This window comes from Mya arenaria, chromosome 15 (assembly GCF_026914265.1).
Source record: "Mya arenaria isolate MELC-2E11 chromosome 15, ASM2691426v1".
NCBI classification, from domain to species: domain Eukaryota; kingdom Metazoa; phylum Mollusca; class Bivalvia; order Myida; family Myidae; genus Mya; species Mya arenaria.
In genome coordinates this window covers 23,440,498-23,463,409 of record NC_069136.1, presented here as the reverse complement: position 1 = coordinate 23,463,409, position 22,912 = coordinate 23,440,498, and the positions used below count along the sequence as shown (strand labels likewise).

The 22,912-nt window shown below is 36.0% G+C and overlaps 2 long non-coding RNA genes across 2 annotated transcripts; both read right to left on the bottom strand.

The window, feature by feature from the left end:
- Nucleotides 1–927: 927 nt before the first annotated feature.
- On the bottom strand, nt 928–8,590 carry LOC128220021 (uncharacterized). Its single transcript, XR_008258714.1, has 3 exons — nt 3,421–8,590; nt 2,658–2,746; nt 928–2,378 (listed from the first exon to the last, which is right to left on the bottom strand). It is a non-coding gene; the product is annotated as an uncharacterized LOC128220021 (long non-coding RNA).
- Nucleotides 8,591–8,773: 183 nt separating this feature from the next.
- On the bottom strand, nt 8,774–22,521 carry LOC128220721 (uncharacterized). The gene is made up of 3 exons (XR_008258838.1): nt 22,104–22,521; nt 9,719–9,837; nt 8,774–9,482 (listed from the first exon to the last, which is right to left on the bottom strand). It is a non-coding gene; the product is annotated as an uncharacterized LOC128220721 (long non-coding RNA).
- Nucleotides 22,522–22,912: the final 391 nt, after the last annotated feature.

Below are 22,912 nucleotides of genomic sequence, written 5' to 3'. Positions count from 1 at the left end.
CAAGTAGATTCGCTAAAATGATATCAATAGTTTCAAGAATGACGTAGTGAGAATATTTTAAATGATGTTTTCTGCGTCATGTGATTATTATATTTCAAAATCCCACCTGTCAGGATTCATGCGCTGTCTTAAATCCCCCATATGTCCACCTTCTCGCATTGGGTAGAACGTTGATAAGTGTAATTTCTTGTATATTTTTATTCCATGCTTTGGTAGTAGACACAATTAAAGATGAACTCTTACCCCAAATAAGAATTACCACAATAAATACAATTATTTTAATATACCAAAAACGATTAATAAATGTCTAAAAGAATAGTTCTTATGATGGATACCGAGTTTAATTGGAAAGAAAAGTACAGAAGACACGGTCTCTCTACCTTATGATACCACAGTGGATCACAGTAAATCTTTTAGCACTCACCAACATTTTTTTGGCGTTTTCACCTATTAAATGCACGGTTACAATCAGTTAAATGCATTATTAAGTAAGTAGTGAAAGGTTTATTATCAAAATTTATGATTGTAATTAATTTGCATGTATTGATTTATTTTGAATAAGAGTGCCACTACAAGGTCCATGTCGGGCTTCTTAAAATGAGGTAACTTTCCTGGCTAGAAAGTGGTTGCACGCAAACACTTGTCCTGTAGGGTAACCAATTCACATTTGGACCTTTCTCAATACCTTAACTGGGTATTCCCAAAAACTAAATGATTAGGTCATCACAGAATTAAACATAACACAAATATAATTTTAACATTAATTAAGTTAAAAACAAAATCAATATAGTATGATACAAAACAAGACTGCAAAATATTCAAATTAGGTTTCAAGTTGCTATGTCGGGTCCCATCTGCTGAATAATACAATATCATGTTCATGTAACTTATCATTTATTTTCCAAAATGATGACGTGTTTACCTAAACATAACAACACATATACAATACCAAGCGAAAAGGTTATTAAGAGATGAAATGCAGCCGACAAAGAAACACATGTTAAGGTATGTAAAACAGGAACAAATGGAAAGTGGTTTCAAATTTATGATTTACATACAAATATAAACACTGTACAATATCAAAAATAAGGGTGTATACAACATGAAGTTCAATGACAACATAACAATTTACACCTGTGGTTTCAAATTTATGATTCACATACAACATCAAATATAAACATTGTACAATATCAAAAATAAGGGTGTATACAACATGAAGTTCAATGACAACATAACAATTTACACCTGTGGTTTCAAATTTATGATTCACATACAACATCAAATATAAACATTGTACAATATCAAAAATAAGGGTGTATACAGCAAGAAGTTCAATGACAACATAACAATTTACACCTGGCCCCAATTTCTCGAAACTTCTTTAGCTTAACAGGCTTAAGCAGCTTATTTCAATAAGTAAAATACATACTAAAATTGATTTTTTATAAATGAAAAAAGGTTCATTGTGATAATATCATAAACATAACTCCAATCTTAAGTATAAAAACTCTAATAGAAGTAAATATTATGCAAATTCGTGGAAAACAAAAATAGTGAGCTTAGCTTAATCCTGTTATGAGAGACTTACGAAGTTTCGAGAAATTGGGGCCTGGTTTCAAATTTATGATTCATATACAACATCAAATATAAACATTGTAAAATATCAAAAATAAGGGTGTATACAACATGAAGTTTAATGACAACATAACAATTTACACCTGGCCCCAATCCTCGAAACTTCTTAAACTTAACAGGCTTAAGCAGCTTATTTCAATAAGTAAAATACATACTAAAATTGATTTTTTATAAATGAAAAAAGGTTCATTGTGATAATCATAATCATAACTCCAATCTTAAGTATGAAAACTCTTAAAGAAGTAAATGTTATGCAAATTAGTGGAAAACAAAAATAATGAGCTCAGCTTAATCCTGTTATAAGTGACTTATAAGTTTCGAGAAATTGAGGCCTGTATCTTAAAGTACTCGCGCAATAACTTACATGTTATGTCACATCGCAATTAGAAGGTTACATCAAAATAAGAATTCCAATAACATTAGAATGTCACATAAACTTAATAATGTCAAATCAACATATGAAAGTCACTTCAGTATAAAAATGCAACATCACCATTATAATGTCATAAATATAAAGTTGCCACATAAACGTAAAAGTCTTATCTATCAACACAAGGCGCAAAAATAGAGCGTCAATGTATTGAATATTTCATTTTCCATTGTGTTTCCCGTGAAGAGGCCTGACCCAGTTTAAGCAATCAAGCCATTGTGTCATCAGTAAGGTGTTACCCTTTGTGTCATCACTAAGTTGTCACCCATGGCCAAAAGTGCTTAATGGAAGACAGGTTTGTGCGGCCTTCGGGCTTAAAAAATATAAATCATCTTTAGGTATCTTGATGACAAAATCATTATCTTTTAACATAAAAAGATCAGCATTATCACCAACAGCACTACAATGATCGTTTTAACCATCTTTATTATATTTTTTACATTAACTTTAATATCAATTAAAGTTTATATCTTTGTTGTACAAATGCCATTTGAACGATCTAGAGTGATATTTCAATTATGATATTAAATACATGTAATATCTTTATTATAGTTCTAAAATTCAATCAAGCAATGTTTTGTTCAATTCGTACCATTGCAAATGCCACTGATGGAGCATCGTTCAGGTTGCAAGAGGTATCACTTCGAGTTGCAAGGTGGGACACTCCCGGTTCCCTGGACACTGAAATATTGAACCACATATGGGTCAAGTGAGGGTTAAGTTAAAGGTCATCATCATGATTAAAAATAAAGTCGGTCAATGGTAATTACAAAGGGTAATAATTTGTATTTAGGATAATATGGAATTATGTTTTCTTATTGTTAGATGGCCGTGAACAACACTTAAGAATGAAATTCATTTGATGAACGTCATTTTATATCTGAGTAAAACTCAAAAGTTTCTAAGTCGATAACATGGATGTATGTAACGCTAGTGTTTGATGGTCGTTAACAATTGTGTCAAGTCTTCTAAATGAAGAGTATAAAAATCCAAAATTCCCTTAAAAATGAAGAAAAAAACTGTGCCCAAAATAAAACCAAAGGTTCCTAGGTCTATCAGGGGCCACAATTTGTATTTAATATGATATGGAGGTATGTAACCTAATTGTGTGATGGTTCAACGCTGTTAAGTATGAGCGCTGACAACAATGCTTAAACGGTAAGTATAGCCCTCCTTTTTCTTCGAAAGGTCAAGCTAGAAACAATACGATTTTTGCAACACTGAATTGACAATCAATAACACTAGTATCCCCTGTACAGCGACTAAGCATTTTTCCTCAATATTACAATTGACCATGTATAACCGAATCATTTTTGTATCATTAATTTTAAACCATTTTTATACACAATGCTCACCTGCTTCTGTCTAACTATCATACTTGACATGTCATCCAAAGCTTAATGCATGGGGCATCGATTACAAACCGGATGGTAGGACACATGCTGAAACATTGAACGAACGCAGTCACTTATATTAAAAAACCGTTAAATATATACTTTAGTCAAGTTTTATCAACGAAAAAAAACAAATGTTAATCATATGAATTAAAGAGCTAGAACACAAATATCATTCAAATTCAATTAAAAACATTTTATAATCTCAATTAACAAATTAATTCATATTATCTTAATCTTTTTTTGAATTGCTTTTAACTTGCACTTCATAAGCATTTCATACCAGTCTATAATAAACAACATATAATACAGACTAAGCCCCTCCAATAAACAATATTAAATAAATATATATGAACACAAGAAAATGAAATAAGCATTTTCTGAAGAATCATTGATATGTTTAATCAAATTATTGATTAAATAAGAACCTTTAAAAATGTAATCCAAATATTTTAATTAATGCACTATAAGGCTATGAAATATAAAGTGACCTACATAGTGAAAACATTCTTTCAAGATGAATTGTTTAAAAAGAAAACAATGCTGAGTCAAATAGTAAAAACAAAAACTTATAAAAAAGTGAGCAAAATAATACATATCTTTGTTGACGAAGTTGTCCACTTAAGCTTACGCAGATCTTACTGCAACTGTAGTCGCATAACGCCACTTCGCCAACTCCACCGCAAAAGGCATCTCTTCCGGCTGGATGGTTGGCCACTTCAGGAACCGTGGACGCTGTAACATTGATGTTTATAAGAAAACCCGATGAAGTAACTTATTTTAATAAGCAGTTTTTTTATATAAAATAAGCAAGTATCATAATTAGAAAACGATTGTTAAACATGTGAATTTAAGTGGTAATAAACAAAATTCATTTGAAATCAATTCAATTACGTACATAAATAAACAAGAATATTAATATGAATTAAGGTTTTATATTGTTTTGCACTCACATTTCATGACCCTTTCCTAGAAATTTATAATAACCCACGTTTAGACTTATAAAAATGAGACCCCTCCAATATAAAACATTTTATTTGCAAAATATATATGTTGACATACAAGAAAATAAAATACACATTTTCCGCTACTTGGGTTCGGTTAAAGAAATCTTGGGAAAGGATGCTGGCACCTTTTAGCATTTTCACTGTAAGATTTCTAAAACCAACAGAAAATGCCTTTTCAATTTTCGTGTATTTGGAAATAGAGAATCATTAATTCGAAGAATCATTGATATGTTTAATCAAATGAATGATATAATAACAACCTTTTAAAGTGTAATCCAAATATTTTAATTAATGCACTATAAGGCTATGAAATATAAAGTGACCTTCATAGTGAAAACATCTTTCAATATAAATTGTTTAAAAAAACAAACAATGCTGAGCCAATTAGTGCAAAAAAACTTATACAAAAAAATGAGCAAAATAATACATATCTTTGTTGACGAAGTTGTCCACTTAAGCTTACGCAGATCTTACTGCAACTGTAGTTGCATAACGCCACTTCGCCAACTCCACCGCAAAAGGCATCTCTTCCGGCTGGATGGTTGGCCACTTCAGGAACCGTGGACGCTGTAACATTGATGTTTATAAGAAAACCCGATGAAGTAACTTATTTTAATAAGCAGTTTTTTATATAAAATAAGCAAGTATCATAATTAGAAAACGATTGTTAAACATGTGAATTTAAGTGGTAATAAACAAAATTCATTTGAAATCAATTAAATTACGTACATAAATAAACAAGAATATTAATATGAATTAAGGTTTTATATTGTTTTGCACTCACATTTCATGACCCTTTCCTAGAAATTTATAATAACCCACGTTTAGACTTATAAAAATGAGACCCCTCCAATATAAAACATTTTATTTGCAAAATATATATGTTGACATACAAGAAAATAAAATACACATTTTCCGCTACTTGGGTTCGGTTAAAGAAATCTTGGGAAAGGATGCTGGCACCTTTTAGCATTTTCACTGTAAGATTTCTAAAACCAGCAGAAAATGCCTTTTCAATTTTCGTGTATTTGGAAATAGAGAATCATTAATTCGAAGAATCATTGATATGTTTAATCAAATGAATGATATAATAACAACCTTTTAAAGTGTAATCCAAATATTTTAATTAATGCACTATAAGGCTATGAAATATAAAGTGACCTACATAGTGAAAAGATTCTTTCAAGATTGTTTGTTTTTAACGAAAGCAGTGCTGAGCCAAATAGTGCGAACAAACCCTTATACAAAAAGTGAGCAAAATAATACATATCTTTGTTGACGAAGTTGTCCACTTAAGCTTATGCAAACCTGACTGCAACTGTAGTCACACTACGCCTCTTCGCCAACTCCACCGCAAAAGGCATCTCTTCCGGCTGGATGGTTGGCCACTTCAGGAACCGTGGACGCTGTAACATTGATGTGTATATGAAAACCCGATGAAGTAACTTATTTCAATAAGCAGTTTATAAATAAAATAAGCAAGTATCATAATTAAAAAAACGATTGTTAATCATGTGAATTAAAGTCGTAATAAACAAAATTCATTTGAAATCAATTCAATTACGTTCATAAATTAACAAATATATTAATATGAATTAAGGTTTTATATTGTTTTGCACTCTTATTTCATGAGCCTTTCCTAGAAATTTATTATAACCCACATTCAGAATCATAAAAATGAAGCCTCCCTCATATAAAACATTTTATTTAAAATTATATATGTTGACATACAAAAAAAATGAAATACACATTTTCAGTTACTTGGGTTCGGTTAAAGAAATCTTGGGAAAGGATGCTGGCACCTTTTAGCATTTTCACTGTAAAATTTCTAAAACCAACAGAAAATGCCTTTTCAATTTTCGTGTATTTGGAAAGAAAGAATCATTAATTCGAAGAATCATGGATATGTTTAATCAAATTATTGATTTAATAAGAACCTTTAAAAATGTAATCCAAATATTTTAATTAATGCACTATAAGGCTATGAAATATAAAGTGACCTACATAGTGAAAACATTCTTTCAAGATGAATTATTTAAAAAGAAAACAATGCTGAGCCAAAAAGTGCGAACAAAAAATTATACAAAAAGTGAGCAAAATAATACATATCTTTGTTGACGAAGTTGTCCACTTGAGCTTACGCAAACCTGACTGCAACTGTAGTCGCATTACGCCTCTTCGCCAACTCCACCGCAAAAGGCATCTCTTCCGGCTGGATGGTTGGCCACTTTAGGAACCGTCTGTTTACTTATCACTTTTTGAGCTATATCCGGTGTCCGTTCCCACACAGTGAGACAGTAAGAAAAATATTTCATGATAGATAATAATGAAAATAATTCATGATAGACAGTAAGAAAAAATTTCATGATAGACAATAAGAAATATTTTAAATTAAATATATGTATTAAAATTTATGATAGACAGATAAATATTTCATGATAGACAATAAAAAAATAATTCATGATAGACAGTAAGAAATATTTTTCATGATAGACAATAAGAAATATATTTCATGATAGACAATAAGAATATTTTTTCTTATGTATCATTTACATTAAAAAATATTGTCTATCATAAAACATGGTTTTCTTAATTGTATTTCCTAAACATATATATTTTATTTATTTTCTAATATAAAATGAATCTTTTATACTGGGATTAATCTTATCAATAAAGAAATAGAAATGAACATTACTGTTCAATTAACTTTTAACCATTGTTTATCTGCCATCACATGGCTTCAAGATAAGTTTAATGAATTTTATTATAATAATAAGGTAATAAGTGATACTGGTTATGAAAGTTTATCTTAAAAGCAGGGGAGGATTCAGGATTAGACGTTAGAGAGGCCACACCTAAGGGGCTTACTCCGCTCCCCAAGAGAGGGCATACCTAAGGGGCGTACTCCGCTCCCTAAGAGAGGACATACCTAAGGGGCGTACCCCTTCCCCCAAGGGTCCGCTAGACGTAAGCAATTTGTGAAGAAATCAGAAAGACATACAAGTGAATATAACACATCAGTGGCCTTCAAGTAGTGGTGATATTGACTTCATGGCATATCTTGCACATATTCAAGGATTGCGTTCTGCTACAAGACTGGAGATAATAACTTTTTTCTAAGTTTTATGGCATGTATGCTTTTCTTTTTTTCAACAAATATCACACGGATGATGGATACATTTTCACCAGTATATGATATTGTTGGAAGACGAGGAAACTGTTGTTTATTTACGGGTGAAGAAACATTAAGAGGACATAATTAAAGGAAGTTGCGCTGTTTGAATTTGTTGTTTTTATGAGTTCATGTCGCCTGCACATGATGGCATTTGAAAGGTGTAGTTTATTAATTTCCACTCCTTTGAAATAGAATGCGACTTAAGTGATGGGGCATGTGCCGGGTGTGCCATACCCCCCTCCCACGGAACCGTTTGTGTTAACTGTTGGTCATTGCAATTGCTCATTGATCTGTGATAGACTGCAGACTGTGAGCAAAAAATATTGATTGGCAATTGAAGCCAATTCTATTTCTTTCTCACTTACACTTGTTTGATCAAAGTACTTTTCTTTATATTATCAAAGAACATATTTGATGCAAAAAATAAAATATATCAATTGATTTTGTTAATATGTACCTTCAAATGTCTATAAAAGAAATGGTATATGAAAGGGTTATTTTTGTATGACATACATAAATATCAATTAAAATATTTCTTTGATAGACACTAATAAATTCGTAAAGGTACATATTATAGAGATGCGGACAACAGTTTCATAATCGTGATACTTTTAAGCCTATAATCTGTGTGCTCAATAGCCCTATTCGTCAAGCTAAATAATCTGTGATAGACAACAGTTTCAACGTATTTATAAACGTTGCATTAAAATAATTCATGATAGACTCTAAAGAAAGTATAGAATATACTATAATATAGTAATATTGCCATTCCTTTTATAACATAAAAGTAAAAAAAAAAATTCAACAACAAAGATGAACGACATTAATAATTATGATGGCCTCGAAGCAGGTCCGATCATAATTAAGGATAGACAACTGGGCCGACCCCTTTTTTCCAGACTGTTTTTCAAATTCCTAAGGGGCATAACTGTAAAAGGCTACAGTACACTAAACTCGTGAAATTCATATGACCTAACTGGCGTTGATTACCCGCCCCAAGAACGTGTATTATATATATATATATATATATATATATATATATATATATATATATATATATATATATATATATATATAAACATTAAATACACAAATGTCTTGTGTGGAGATGTGTGCGTGACAAAACTGGATACTTGCATCTTTTTAAAAGTAATTGTGTTTTTACTCACATATCTGTTGTGTACCGTACTGTACATATACTTTACATTTATAAATGGTAAATATCATGTTCAACTGCCCGGAAGTCAAGTTAGTCAATAAATACCTTTACCTGTGAAAAACATGCAATTGTAAATGTCTTCCTTTTATGGACAATATCCTAAAGTTCTGTAATTAGTACATGTATCTCATATCCGTGTACAAATGATAGAAAACTGAAGTTATCTAAAAACTTTAATTGAAAAAGGAAACTTAAGCATCTTAATAAGTAACAAATCTTAAACAATGGGTATTTCTGCTCACATATCTGTTGAGATGTACTTGTATCTCTTCTGCATGGTTACCATGGTAATGCGTCGGTCGAACGTCCGAACAACCAGACAGGGTTTGAATCTGGTGACCACTTAAATTGTGATATGGTCCTAATGGCAGTTTCTGTATAGCATAACCAACAGGATGGTTAAAACGCATGGAATTTTCCACCACCTTTCTCTGTTTCTGTCACAAATGCATGCATATAAACCCAGTCTTGTGAGTGTGAGTCTTTGGCATCGACACGTTGACAACACAAGGTGCATACGTCCGTACAGCGATCCCGGGTGCGAACCTGGTGCTGACTGGTTAAAGCAAATAATATGTCCCACCACTTCAACATCGAAACTAACGCGAGTATATCAGAGTACCTACACCAGAACAAAAAACACATACATGAATATAGGTCTTCCTGGAATGTATATTACGTGTATTGTTAAATTAATAGTCGTATTCGTCTTTCTGAAGAAAAAAACAAGATCAACATCCATGTACAAAACTGATAAAACAAAACTGCAAGTCCGTCAAGAACAAAATTGACACAAGATAAAAAAATAAAGTTGACTGCAATTTCTGAATCGCAATCACAATTGGCTGTTTTACTCACATATCTGTTGAAAACTGTATATGTAACACGGAAGAACATTTCACTGGGCGCCAGACGTCACTATGTTTACGCTGCTATGTACAGTCAACGTGCCCCTTGTGCAGAAATACCCAGCTCTTCTGAAAAAGATAAAGGATGACATTACTACTTAGTTATTTAAACCAGACCTTCAAAATAACAATATATCACAGATGATACTCATGAACATGTATGTTTTAACTAAAATCTGCGAAATGCACATCATTAGATTCCCATCAATGCGATTTGAAATAATGACATCAATGATTAAAAAAACAAACACTCACTTTCCGAAGATTGAATAAAGCAAGTACAAGTAAGATATTCTTCAATCTGAACACTTGATTTTCAATTTGAATTTTTCACTAAAAATGACCAAACACCTCGTGACTGATTTAAAACTCGCGAAAGTAATTATAAGATTAGCAGGTTAACTTTACCAAAAGAAACAAATTAGACAGGCACATTTAACTCCCTTCTACACAAAAATATATACAAATCCGTCGCCAGCGTATGACCATTTGATTGACTAAGTTAAATAGGGAATACTAGTATAACCCTTGATCAACTTACAAAGGGTCATTTTTCACGCAACGATGGGACATTAATTAACGGCCGTGTCAGTTCTATTCGTTCAGTACTGATCCGTTAACACGTTGAACAGAAAAAATGACTTTGTAGTCAAAATTGAGAGTTACACCGGCGTTAATGCACCAGTCAATTGTAACCACGGCACACACAAAGGTCCGGGGGTATACCGGGGATAGCCGGGGGAAAAGGCCGTGTTTTTACTTTCCATGTGCCCCCGCAGTGCCGGGTGACCGCGGTGGTTTTGTCATAGCGCCAAATTTAGCGGAGATTGGGCCTTATATAGAGCCTCTGGGGTGCGGGGGCATTTAGCCGGGGTTTAAGTTCATCAGTTCGTCCCCGCAAGGCGGGGATTTTACCCGGGGTTTGCTGGACCGAAAGTCAAAGTCCCGGCTATTCCCCGGACCTGGGGGGGGGGGCGTGGTTACAATTTACTGGTGCATAACATAAACACACACTTAGATGATTATGCATTGCGTAGTGTGTTTAATGCTTCTCTTTCTGTTGACGTTATGACAAAATTATTTAATAAGAGTTGCACTAATTATAAATGAAAACATTGAATCGTTTCAATAATATCATATGTGAAGGGTTGATATATTTCACACACACACACATACACGCACACGCACATGAACGTGCGTTTAAGCTGAAACATACATACGCACACACGCACACACACACACGCACATGAACGTACGTTTACGCTGAAAGATACGTACGCACACACGCACAAGCACACATTCACACTAAAGCTGCACTCTCACAGTTATACAAATTTAACCACTTTTTTTATTTGTTTGTCTTTGAAAGAACATTTTTTTGCGTAAATATCTGCAACCAATGACAAAGACTGTTGACAAAAAATAAGATCGTAGATTTATCTATTTCCGTTCGAACATTAATTTTTATGGCTAACGGTTTAAGAAAAATGCATAAAACATCAATTTTTGAACTTAAATATAAAAATATGCGATCTCTTTTTTAGTCAGCAGTCTTATATGACTGGTTTCCATTGATATTCGAAAGAATGGCTCGTTCCAAGACAACAAAAGTTGCCATAACGTTCAATCTGTGAGAGTGCAGCTTTAACATAAATTATTAAATATATATTTCAACTGGTTAGAATGATGATATACAAGTTTATGTTATTAGTGCAGAAAAATTATGTTAAAATTGATAAACAACACATTGTTTGCTGCCACTCTTACCTTGTTATTCTGTTTTCCAGGCCTTACCATGCACTCAAAGTCTCTGTTGCGTGTAAAGGCAATACTTGAAACATTATAGCAACGTTAAATGTTCCACCAACGCAAAATATCGCACTTAACGTTATATGTCGCTAAACCGACTGACATTGTATTCCGCATCTGTAACTCCAAATGTCGCAAAACCGTCTGACGTTATATGCCACATCTGTAACGCCAAATATCGCAAAACCGACTGACGTTGTATGCCGAATCTGTAACGCTAAATGTGTATATTGTTGACGGTATTATCATGTGTAATGTTGATGGTGTGATGATTTATATCGCTGAGTGAGGGTATGCTTGTTTGTATTGTTGAGGTTATGTTTATGTGTATTGTTGAGGGTATTCTTATGTGTATTGATTAGGGTATGATGATATGTATTGTTGAGAGTATGATTATATGTATTGTTGATGGTATGCTTATCTGTATTGTTGAGGGTATGATGATATGTATTGTTGAGAGTATGCTTATATGTATTGTTGATGGTATGCTTATCTGTATTGTTGAGGGTATGATGATATGTATTGTTGAGGGTATGCTTATGTGCATTGTTGATGGTATGCTTATGTGTATTGTTGAGGGTATGATGATATCTATTGTTGAGGGTATGCTTATGTTTATTGTTGAGGGTATGGTTGGCCGTGCTTAGTTGAAAAAAAACAACAATACACATAGCAACTTCATTTGCATGCATATGATTTACCTGGTCTAAAATAATAGACGTGTCCTACGGGATTCTTCCAATCCCTAATATTTGCTTTATCAAAATTGTAAAAAAATCCGTCAACGTACAATAATTTGGACCAATGATTAACCCTTTAATTACTTGATATTAAAACATAATTTGCTTCTAAATGTTTATTTCATTTATGTTTTATTCATAACGTTTTAAAGCTGCACTCTCACATATTAAACGTTTTGACAACTTTTTTATTTTTTGTCTTGGAACGAGATATTTTTTGCGAAAATCCATGGAAACCAGTTATATGAGACTGCTGACAAAAAATTAGATCGCAGATTTTTCAATTGAAGTTAACAAAATGATGTTGTATGTATTTTTCTTAAACCGTTTGTAACGGTTTAAGCCATAAAACATTAATTTTCGAACGAAAATATGAAAATCTGCGTTCTGATCTTTAGTCAGCAATATTTTGTCACTGGTTTGCAGATATTTACGCAATAATTTAATCTTTCCAAGACAAAAAATAAAAAAGTTGTCAAAACGGTAAATCTGTGGGAGTGCAGCTTTAATGGCATCCAATTAGAGTTGAATGAACGACATCTAAATATAAGCTTATACATGTATTAATCTTTGGGAACAACACTAGTAAACCCACACGTATTCATGAAATTATTCCAGTTAACTAACATTTTTTCTAAAATAAACCATTTAAATAGACATATGATGAGTCTATAAATGAGATACATTATAAATATGAGTGCGCCAAAAAGATAGAATTAAACGGCCAAAGCCGTTATTTGTCTGCCAACAACTTTGGAACCCGATTTATTATATTCTTCAAATTCATATTCTAAATGGTAGTACAAAGAGTTATATTCCAGGTAAAGCAACATGTGCAGGAATCAGTACTGTTGACTATTTTCTGTGCAACGCTCACATGTTTAAGTATATATTATATTGACATAAACAAGGGTTTTGTCCTCTATATCGTTCACTTGCAGTTTCAATTTGTCTAACTGTAAAAAAACGAGGAAAACCATGAGCCAATATTTAAATAATGGGATGACACAAAAAATGAATTGATACAAACTTTTAAGCGAACAAAAACGATGTATTAAAACACTTGATACTCATGATCTGTCTAATTTATACACGCAAGAAGATGTTATTTAAATTGTAAATATCATTGCCGACATATGTTTGTATATGCCTGTTTCTGGCTTCAAAATTGTTTGTAAGGGCACTGTTAGCGAATACAAAAAGGCAAAACAATTTTTATAGAGCACGAGATATTTATGTAATCATAAAAACCGAAAGATATAGAATTAACCTAAACGAAAATAAATAAATTGTTCAAGATACACATATCTTTTCTCATAATAAACATAGAAATAAAATGACTAAACGTAACGGTGACAGGACCTCGTAAATATTCAGTGTGTGTATACTACGTGATATGTAGCGTGGGTGTGCCAAGACAAAACCACTCAACTTCGGAGTTCGAATATTATTTATTTATACATTGTCGAATGAAACCTAAAACATATAATAAAACATATAAAAGTATATGCTAACATAATCATATTATTAATAACACAAAAGACAAAGACAATGGACAGTGATCGGTAAATATATCAAGGGAGACTTCGCGGTTAAATACATAAAACATTCTAAGAACTATGAGCAATAAACTTACCAGGCACGTCTAAATAATAATTAAATATGAATGAATATTTGAGCTCAAAGATAAGAGCGAATATTAAATAAGTAAGAATATAGTAACAACTGTTACAATTGAAATCTTGACTTGCGTCGATGATGATTCAGAACGGAATGATTTATGTGTATATATAAATAAGGGCGTGTGCAATGAAGCGGGAAAAAGGGGAAAAGGCATTATGAACCAATCAATCACTCTATAAATTTAGAAAAACTCGCATAACCAGTATTCACGCTCTGACGCACTCGGACATAGACGGACATTGACGGACATAGACGGACAGTTACGCACATAGGACAATAACCACGTAGCACAACACTAAACACGACGATACACAAACAATACAAAACGATATACGATATAGAACCATACCAAACACACAAACTAATAAAATACTGAAATATGCACCTTGCTACATACTCCCCCTCCTAGTTGGAATGTACCCTACATTCAGGAAACATACTTTCCGGGTAAAGAGAGTAAATAACTTTATCTCAAGGAAATGAAATATGATAGATATCAATATTAAGTGTCAACGATAGTGTATTCAAATAATATTACGAGAAGAATAAAATCTCATAATGTATAGCAAAGGCTTAAGTATTGTATATAAAACATGAGACAAAGGATGTGGCAAATACAATAGAGTATATCTCAAACAGATACAACTGTTAATACATATATGTCACAAAGGGCAGCAGTCGCTTCGCAATGAAAATGCCTGTAACGCAATATGAATATTATAATGGGTAAAACCATAGTACACTGCGCTATAATAATAAAACTACTAATATTGTTGTGAAAACTACCTGAAATGCTATAATGAGAGCAGTACAACTCATACATAAGCCTACTCAATCTACTTAGTCTCAAACAAAGAATTCAGCTGTTTGCTGATAAGCCCACTCGCCATACCTATCAGGTGGACGTTTGGTACGTCGCGGCCTGGGCACGGGTATGGGAGTAACAGGACTCGGACTAAGTCTAGAAATAACTGGATCAGGAGTACGTAAGGACGGGACAGGACTGGGCGTAGGTGGAGCGTCAATATGAGGGGTTTGGACAGGAGAGGACGGGGCTAAAGAATTGACACGTGTGGGTGGTTGAGAAGGACTGAAACGACGGAGACCTCGACGCTGAGGGATGATATAGACAGCGGAGGAACTTGACTCATCCGAGCTAGTGTCGCTATCATACTCATTGTCAACAGGGGCTGCTCTGGTCCTCGGTCTGGCTTTTGGGACAGGTTGAGGTGCAGGTGACTCCTCGTCAGTGGGAATTGACTGAAAAGGGAGAAGCATGTTCCGGTGTAATGTTCTTACAGGTCCGTTGCCGGACTCCAGGCGAACCTTGTACACCGGCTGACCATCGTACGGAACGTCTACGATAACGTAGGGGCTACGTTCCCATCGGATGGCGAGCTTCTGCCTCCCCTGGAGGTTGACATTCCTGACCAAAACGATATCACCAACGACAAGCTTATTCTCGTGAACACGACGGTCATAGTGGGCCTTGTTCTGGCTGGCTCGCTTTTGTGCGGCTTCTCTGGCAACCTTGTATGCATAGTGCATACGTTTCTGTAACCTTGCGGCGTAGCTGGAATAATTAGAGTCAGCAAGGTTACCCGGACTGGTGCCCATAAAAGCGTCAACGGACAAACGGGGATGCCAGCCGAACATCAGGAAATGTGGGGAGAAACCTGTAGAAGAACTTTTAGTTGCGTTGTAAGCTTGAACAAGGGCTGGGAGGTAATCTTTCCAGTTGGCTTTAAGATCATCGTTAAGCGTGCCAAGCATACGTAAAAGAGTGCGGTTGAAACGTTCCGCAGAAGGATTACCCATAGGGTGAAAAGGTGTAGTGCGCGTTTTGCGGACATTCGCAATAGTACATAACTCCTTAATAACCTTGGACTCAAAATTACGCCCTTGATCAGAATGCAGTTGCTCGGGAAAACTGTAATGCACAATAAAGTGCTCATATAGGGCCTTGGCAGTGGTAGTCGCCTTTTGGTTGCGACACGGAATCGCCTTAGCATAACGAGTGAAATGATCCGTTATGACAAGGACATCCTCGTACCCACCCTTGGACCTCTCGAGCTTCAAGAAATCCATGCATACAAGCTGCATCGGTCGTGTGGTGTTGATGGGTACGAGTTCTGCGCGCGGTACCACAGGCGTCTTCCTACAGACACAAGATAGACAGGAAGAAACATGATCTTTAATAAAGGATTCCATACCAGGCCAAAAGAAGCGTTGGCGGGCGAGCCATAGAGTCTTGTCGCCGCCAGGATGACCGACATCATGGTGGATACCACGAAAAGCAACAGATCTGTAAGCAGCAGGAACAACTAACTGACGGACCTGCTCACCATCCACGATAGCGGTTCTGTAAAGTATACCATTATCAAGAGAAAGAGATGAAAGATCACGGAGTAGACAACGGACTTCTCGAGACAACTCCTCCCCCCTCGGCCGAGAACCGGACCGCAGGATGGAAACAACCCTGGAAACATCAGCATCCTTGGCCTGCTCCTGCACCCAATCGACAGGATTAACTGGGACAGTATCTGAAAAAATATCATCTCCAAGGACTGCGTCACTATCACAAGAAAGACTCTCAACAGCAGCAAAAGAAGTAGTAGCTGCCAGACAAATAGCTTTGACAGCTTCAGAAAACATCTGTGGCTTACGACTCAAACCATCACAGTCGTTATTAGATTTGCCGGACTTGTAAACAATATCGAAGTTGTACGCAGACAAGGCCGCCACCCAGCGGTGACCTGTCGCGTCAAGCTTCGCAGACGCCAAAACATAGGTCAATGGATTGTTGTCCGTGAAAACAGTGAAGGTGTTACCGAACAAGTAGTCGTGGAACTTGTCGGTGACAGCCCATTTGAGCGCGAGGAATTCTAGCTTATGAGCGGGGTAATTCCGCTCACCTGCCCGAAGACCTCGGCTCGCATAAGCAATCACCTTCTCCTCGCCTTCCTGCTCCTGTAAAAGAACTGCGCCTAAACCGGTCCCACACGCGTCTGTATGGACGATGAAGGGTTTACTGAAGTCAGCGAAAGCTAGGACGGGAGAAGAAGTAAGTTTAGTCTTTAAAAGATCAAAAGAATGTTGCTGGGCGTCAGACCAGGACCACGGGGCTGGGGAATTTCTTTTAGATTTCCTAGACTTCTTAGAAGACTTGGTGGAACCGTGCCCTTCGAGGAGTTGGTTAAGGGGATGGGCTATCTTAGAGTAACCCTGTATAAACATACGGTAGAAACCAGCAGTCCCTAAAAAACTACGCAACTCCTGGACATTCTTAGGGACGGGCCAATCAGAAATTGCAGATGTCTTGTCCGGGTCAGTGGAAATACCATTGGCCGAGATAACATGGCCAAGGTAGGTAACTGACGACTTAAAGAACTCGCATTTTGAGCCTTTTAGTTTAAGACCATGAGAATGGAGGCGTTGAAAAACAGATTCGAGACGGGACAAATGTTCTTCGAAAGAGTCAGAGAAGATAAGGATATCGTCAATGAAAACAAGACATTCTCTGAGGTTTAAATCGCCCATACATTTCTCCATAAGACGCTGAAATGTAGCGCCACTGTTCGTCAGACCGAAAGGCATTCGGTTGCACTCAACGAAGCCAAGATTGCCTACAGAAAATGCTGTCTTGTGCTTGTCTTCTTCCATTTCGACTTGCCAGTAACCTGAGCGTAAGTCTAGTTTGGAGAAGAACTTAGAACCTACCAAAGTGTCGACGGTATCATCGAACCTTGGCAGCATATAGGCGTCCTTACGTGTCCTAGAATTCAACATACGGAAATCCAGACAAAAACGCAATGAGCCGTCTTTCTTTCGCACAAGAACTACATTAGAGGAGTACGGGCTATCACTTTCGCGAATCGCACCGCAGTCAAGCATATCTTTAAGATGCTGTCGTACCTCCTCATACATTCCTGGTGGAATCTTGCGGTATGGTTGCTTAAAGGGCGTGTTATTGGTAAGAACTATCTTATGTTTAACGATATTGGAACAGCCAAGATCAGTAGGGCCGGTAGAAAAGATATGACGCCAATTACCAAGTATTTGGCGAACCCGCAGAATCTGATCTGGTGACAAGTTATCGATGTCGATTTTGACACCAAGATCGTCAACTGGGTCAAGACTAGAAGAAGGAAGTGAAGAAACAAGATTATCAACGACCTTGACCTCGTCTAGAACGCATATGTCTGACTTTGGCCGGATAAAGACGGGTTTGGCAGTCATGTTGCACAACCTAACAGGGACCTTGACATAATTACCATGGTGAGGGGCCTTCAAAACATGGGGTCTAACAAGGTTTGGGCTATCAGGAGAAATGTTCTCAGTAACAATCTTCTGAACATCATGGTTAAGACCTCTGGCAATTCCGTTAAGGGTAACAGACTCATAAGGACCAAGTTCTACAGTATGCTCATTAGTAGACTTTACTGTAATAGGTTTACAGACTAGGGTATCAAAAGCTGATTGCCAAGAATCAGGCAATGGACGGGCGGTTGCAGCAGACGCTGACTTACAACGTCTAATGATATTGGTGCCCACAATCACCGGATGACTGCCAGTGTCGGGAACTACAAGTACTGGAACATCAAGTTCAATATTCAAATCAGGAACAGCCAGAGTGATTTCAATATACCCAAAAATGGCAAGTTTGTTACCATTGGCAACAGTAACATTTATGTCAATATTCAAATCAGACAATTCCTTCAAAGGAGGCTTACTAGGCAATGACCTAAAGAAAGTATCACTAATAGTAGTGACCATGGACCCACTGTCTATCAGACCTATAGCAGGAACTGAATCAATGACAACATTGGACGTATTGGACGCACCAACAAGATCAGAAACACTAACAGACTGGCCGAAAACGGCGCCAACCCCTGGGTGGCCACTGGCAGGGGCGGCTAAAAGTTTGGGTGACTAGGGGACTGACCAAAAGAAGAATGGCGGCCACCACCTCTACCACGCCGGGAACCACGGTTACCACCAGAGTATACATTGGGTGTCGGAGGGCCGTAACCATGCGGTCTGGGAGGTGCCGCCTGGGAAGGGGAAAACAAAGGAGGAATGTATTGGGGTGGGGGTACACTAACATCAGGCGAAAGTGTGAGAGTGTCTAGGCGCTGTAAAATAGTGGAAAACTTTTTATCAACACCAGACTGGACAGAAGATATCCGGGAATTGAGCCGTTGCTCTAAGTCAGAAAGCTTCTTATCAAAGTTGGGGTGCTGAGAACTGGGGGGCATAGATTGCTGTTGGCTAGAAGCATGGGGGGATTTGGACTTTGGTAAAGAAAGGGACAGCTCTTTATCAACCTGCCTGACATCCCGGAGAAACGCGTCATAATCTGCTGCTGCGTCTAACTTGTGGCGTGTGTTTGTGCGCAACATCTCTGTGCGCAAACCAGACCATAGTCTTTCGCAAAGCAGTTCATTACGATTTGTCAATGGGATACGGCCGCTATCAAAAGCTTGCGTCAAAGCCGACTCGAGCCGACAACCAAAAGATGTGACAGACTCATCTGGTCTTTGAGCCAAATTGAAAACTCCTTCATAGATAAAGACTTTTGAGAAGGTTCGCCATAATTCACTTCAAGTTTCCGGAGTACCGTGTCTACTGTAATATTTTCACCAAGTGAAACTAGCAAACGACGAGCTGTACCCCGTAATGAAGACCTGATAGCTTGCAGCACTAAGGAAGAAGACAAATAAGCGTCTTTCCTCAGACAACGCACCTCATGGCGCCACTCATAAAAAATGATCTCTGACTTAGGCGTAGGATCATCACCAGAGAACGGTGGGATCTTCGGTGCCTTAGTCGCCATAGAAGAAGAAGGTGTAAAAGCAAAATGAGATGGGGGGTGGAAGGTTGGGTCAAAAGGGACATCAATGGTTGGGGCTTTGGCTTGACATTAGAACCTGAAAGAGGTTTGGGCTTAAAATCAAAAATGGGTGGGGCAAGCTTAGGTGTAATATTATACTTGCTGGACAGCAACTGTAACATTTCAGCTTCAGATGGGTATGGCATATCACCACCAACTGCACCAAGCTTTTCCTCGGACATGGGGGCTTCTTCGTCACTCATGGTGACAGAAAGCAACAACAACAGAAGGTATAACAAACCCAGAATGAAGAAATGATGTACAGAAAATACAGTAGAAAAGAAAGGGCAAATAAACAAAAATAGATTAATAAAACAGAAAGCGGCTATGATCCACTACACGTACCGTGTGTGACTATGAGTGTATTAGTGATCACAATGTGCTATGCTCACCAGTGAATTATTAACAAATGCCAATTATGTATATCTTCAATTAAAAAAATATATCAACGGATGTGTAAAACTATATGTGTACTGTATGTGTAATTAAATTTTAATGTGTGTAAATTAAGTCTAATTAATTATGATGAAAATAAATTTCAAAGTTGATTAATTGAAATAAATAAATTGAACTTATCCTATTGATGTATGTGAATGTTAAATTTTAATTCAAATGACAAATAAATTAATTTTAATTAAATTTATGAAATTAATTGTAAAGGCCAAAGACAAAGCAAAGGACAGATCCGTTAAAAAGTATAAATAATACAAGTGATAAGTTTAATGGCCGGGGACCAGTCTAAGTTTAAACAAGTTCAGGGTCAAATAGGGTCAAAAGGTGTTCCCTAAATATTCTAGTAGGCTACCAAGTTTAATTATATAACTATTTCTATTTAAGCTATGACACAACTACCATAAATACACCTGGATAGCTATATCCACACAGTAACTATGAACAATAAATAATTAAAGTACTAAATTGTGTGTGAAGCAAAACTTAATAAAATGATTTCAGAATCTCAAATTAATCAAAACTGAGATCACACTCTGAAATGTAAATAATAACAGGGAAATCTGGAAATAAATTAGGAAAATTATATGAAAAAGGGCAAATATTTATATCCTAGTCTGACAGGTCAAAATATGAAACATATAATGTACAAAGAACACAGAAACACACAAGAAACAAATAAACAAACAACTATGCAAATGAATACAGTAACTTGCCAAGCACACTTAACCGGTCACGCAAGGGGAAATTTGGGATGGGTTAAAGCAGGGGTAATGTGTATATGTGTAGTTTAAATTTATATGTGTAATATGTGTGAAGGATGGTAAACACAATAATAAATACACTTAGTTTTCTAATGATAAATATGATCTAAACTAACGTGCTAAACTAAGTGTAAAGCATGTATAAATTAATTGTAAGCGTGTAAAATTAAGCAAAGCAATGTATGCAACCAAAATATATGCAAAAGCCAGGCAAGATCACAATAACCCAGCAAAATGAAAATAATGAAGCAAATAAAGCACAGAAATACTAATCTATGACACAAGTAAAGCAAGCAAGTTTACACAAAACAAAACATTTAAAGCACAGTCAATAGATAAGCAATTCAAAAGGAGCCGTGTGTACAATTAATTAAACATATGAATTTAGCTGTCAAAATTAACTGTCAAAACAAATACCGGGTCGTGAAATTATGTCACAAATGAAAATGACTGACAAAGTACAAAATGACAGTTACAATTTCAAGCAAAACGGACAAAATCAATACCAAATGAAATGAAATAAACCAAAAATATATGTACTCTTACCGTAAATAAAGCAATAAATCCAAAAAGTAATCCAAAAAAATCTAGGTCACGCTATTTTCACTTTATAAATGTCAACTAGCCGGTTTACTCAAAAGGAAAAAAAATAGTTACAGCCAAAATATCAAAAACTTACAAAGTTATGTGTAAAATAAGGGTACTCACGGTTCAACGAAAAAAATCACACACACACAAAAATACAATCCACAATTACAAATAACACATATATCACAGACAAAACACACAGAAATCCATACGCGGTGCTCCTCTTCTGTCACGTGACACGCGATCAGCTGATAACTGTCAAATTTGACAGATAAAATGTAAATAAAACAGGATTAGAGTCTCTCGCGAAATATACTACACGATCAGGGAGGATGGGTGGGGGAAAGGACTGGGGGGTATATTGCACGATCAGGGAGGATGGGTGGGGAAAGGGACGGGGAGGTATACCAATACGGAGGTGCCGGCGGATATGCTGGGCTTCTCGACCTCTTCTGGGCGTCAAAACGCAGACAAAATCCCCTCAACGTCTGGTCTGGAGGACACGACGGCCTGGCTCTGGACTACGCCAACCTCGATCGGGGAGCCATTTGTAGTGTGGGTGTGCCAAGACAAAACCACTCAACTTCGGAGTTCGAATATTATTTATTTATACGTTGTCGAACGAAACCTAAAACATATAATAAAAGATATAAATGTATATGCTAACATAATCATATTATTAATAACACAAAAGACAAAGACAATGGACAGTGATCGGTAAATATATCAAGGGAGACTTCGCGGTTAAATACATAAAACATTCTAAGAACTATGAGCAATAAACTTACCAGGCACGTCTAAATAATAATTAAATATGAATGAATATTTGAGCTCAAAGATAAGAGCGAATATTAACCCTTTCGGCGCCAAAGTCGCATAATTGCGACAACTAGGCTGACCGCCAAAGTCGCATATTTGCGACAAAACAATAGGGTAGTGTTTTCGCTATTTTTACGCTCAAATATTATTACAGAGCCGAGTGATTTCTACTTTCGATTCAGAACGAGGCTTTTTCATGTTACTTCCGCATTCTTAAATAATTTTTCACGTAAAATTGAATTAATTACAGTCTTCTGAAGTGAATTAAAATCGCAGAGCGATCTGGACAATTCAAGATGGCTTCCAAGAAAAGGAAGCGGGCTTATACTTGCAAGGAAGTGCTAAATACGATCTGTAATGACAGTAATAGTAATATTCCGGACATCGAAATTGGATTC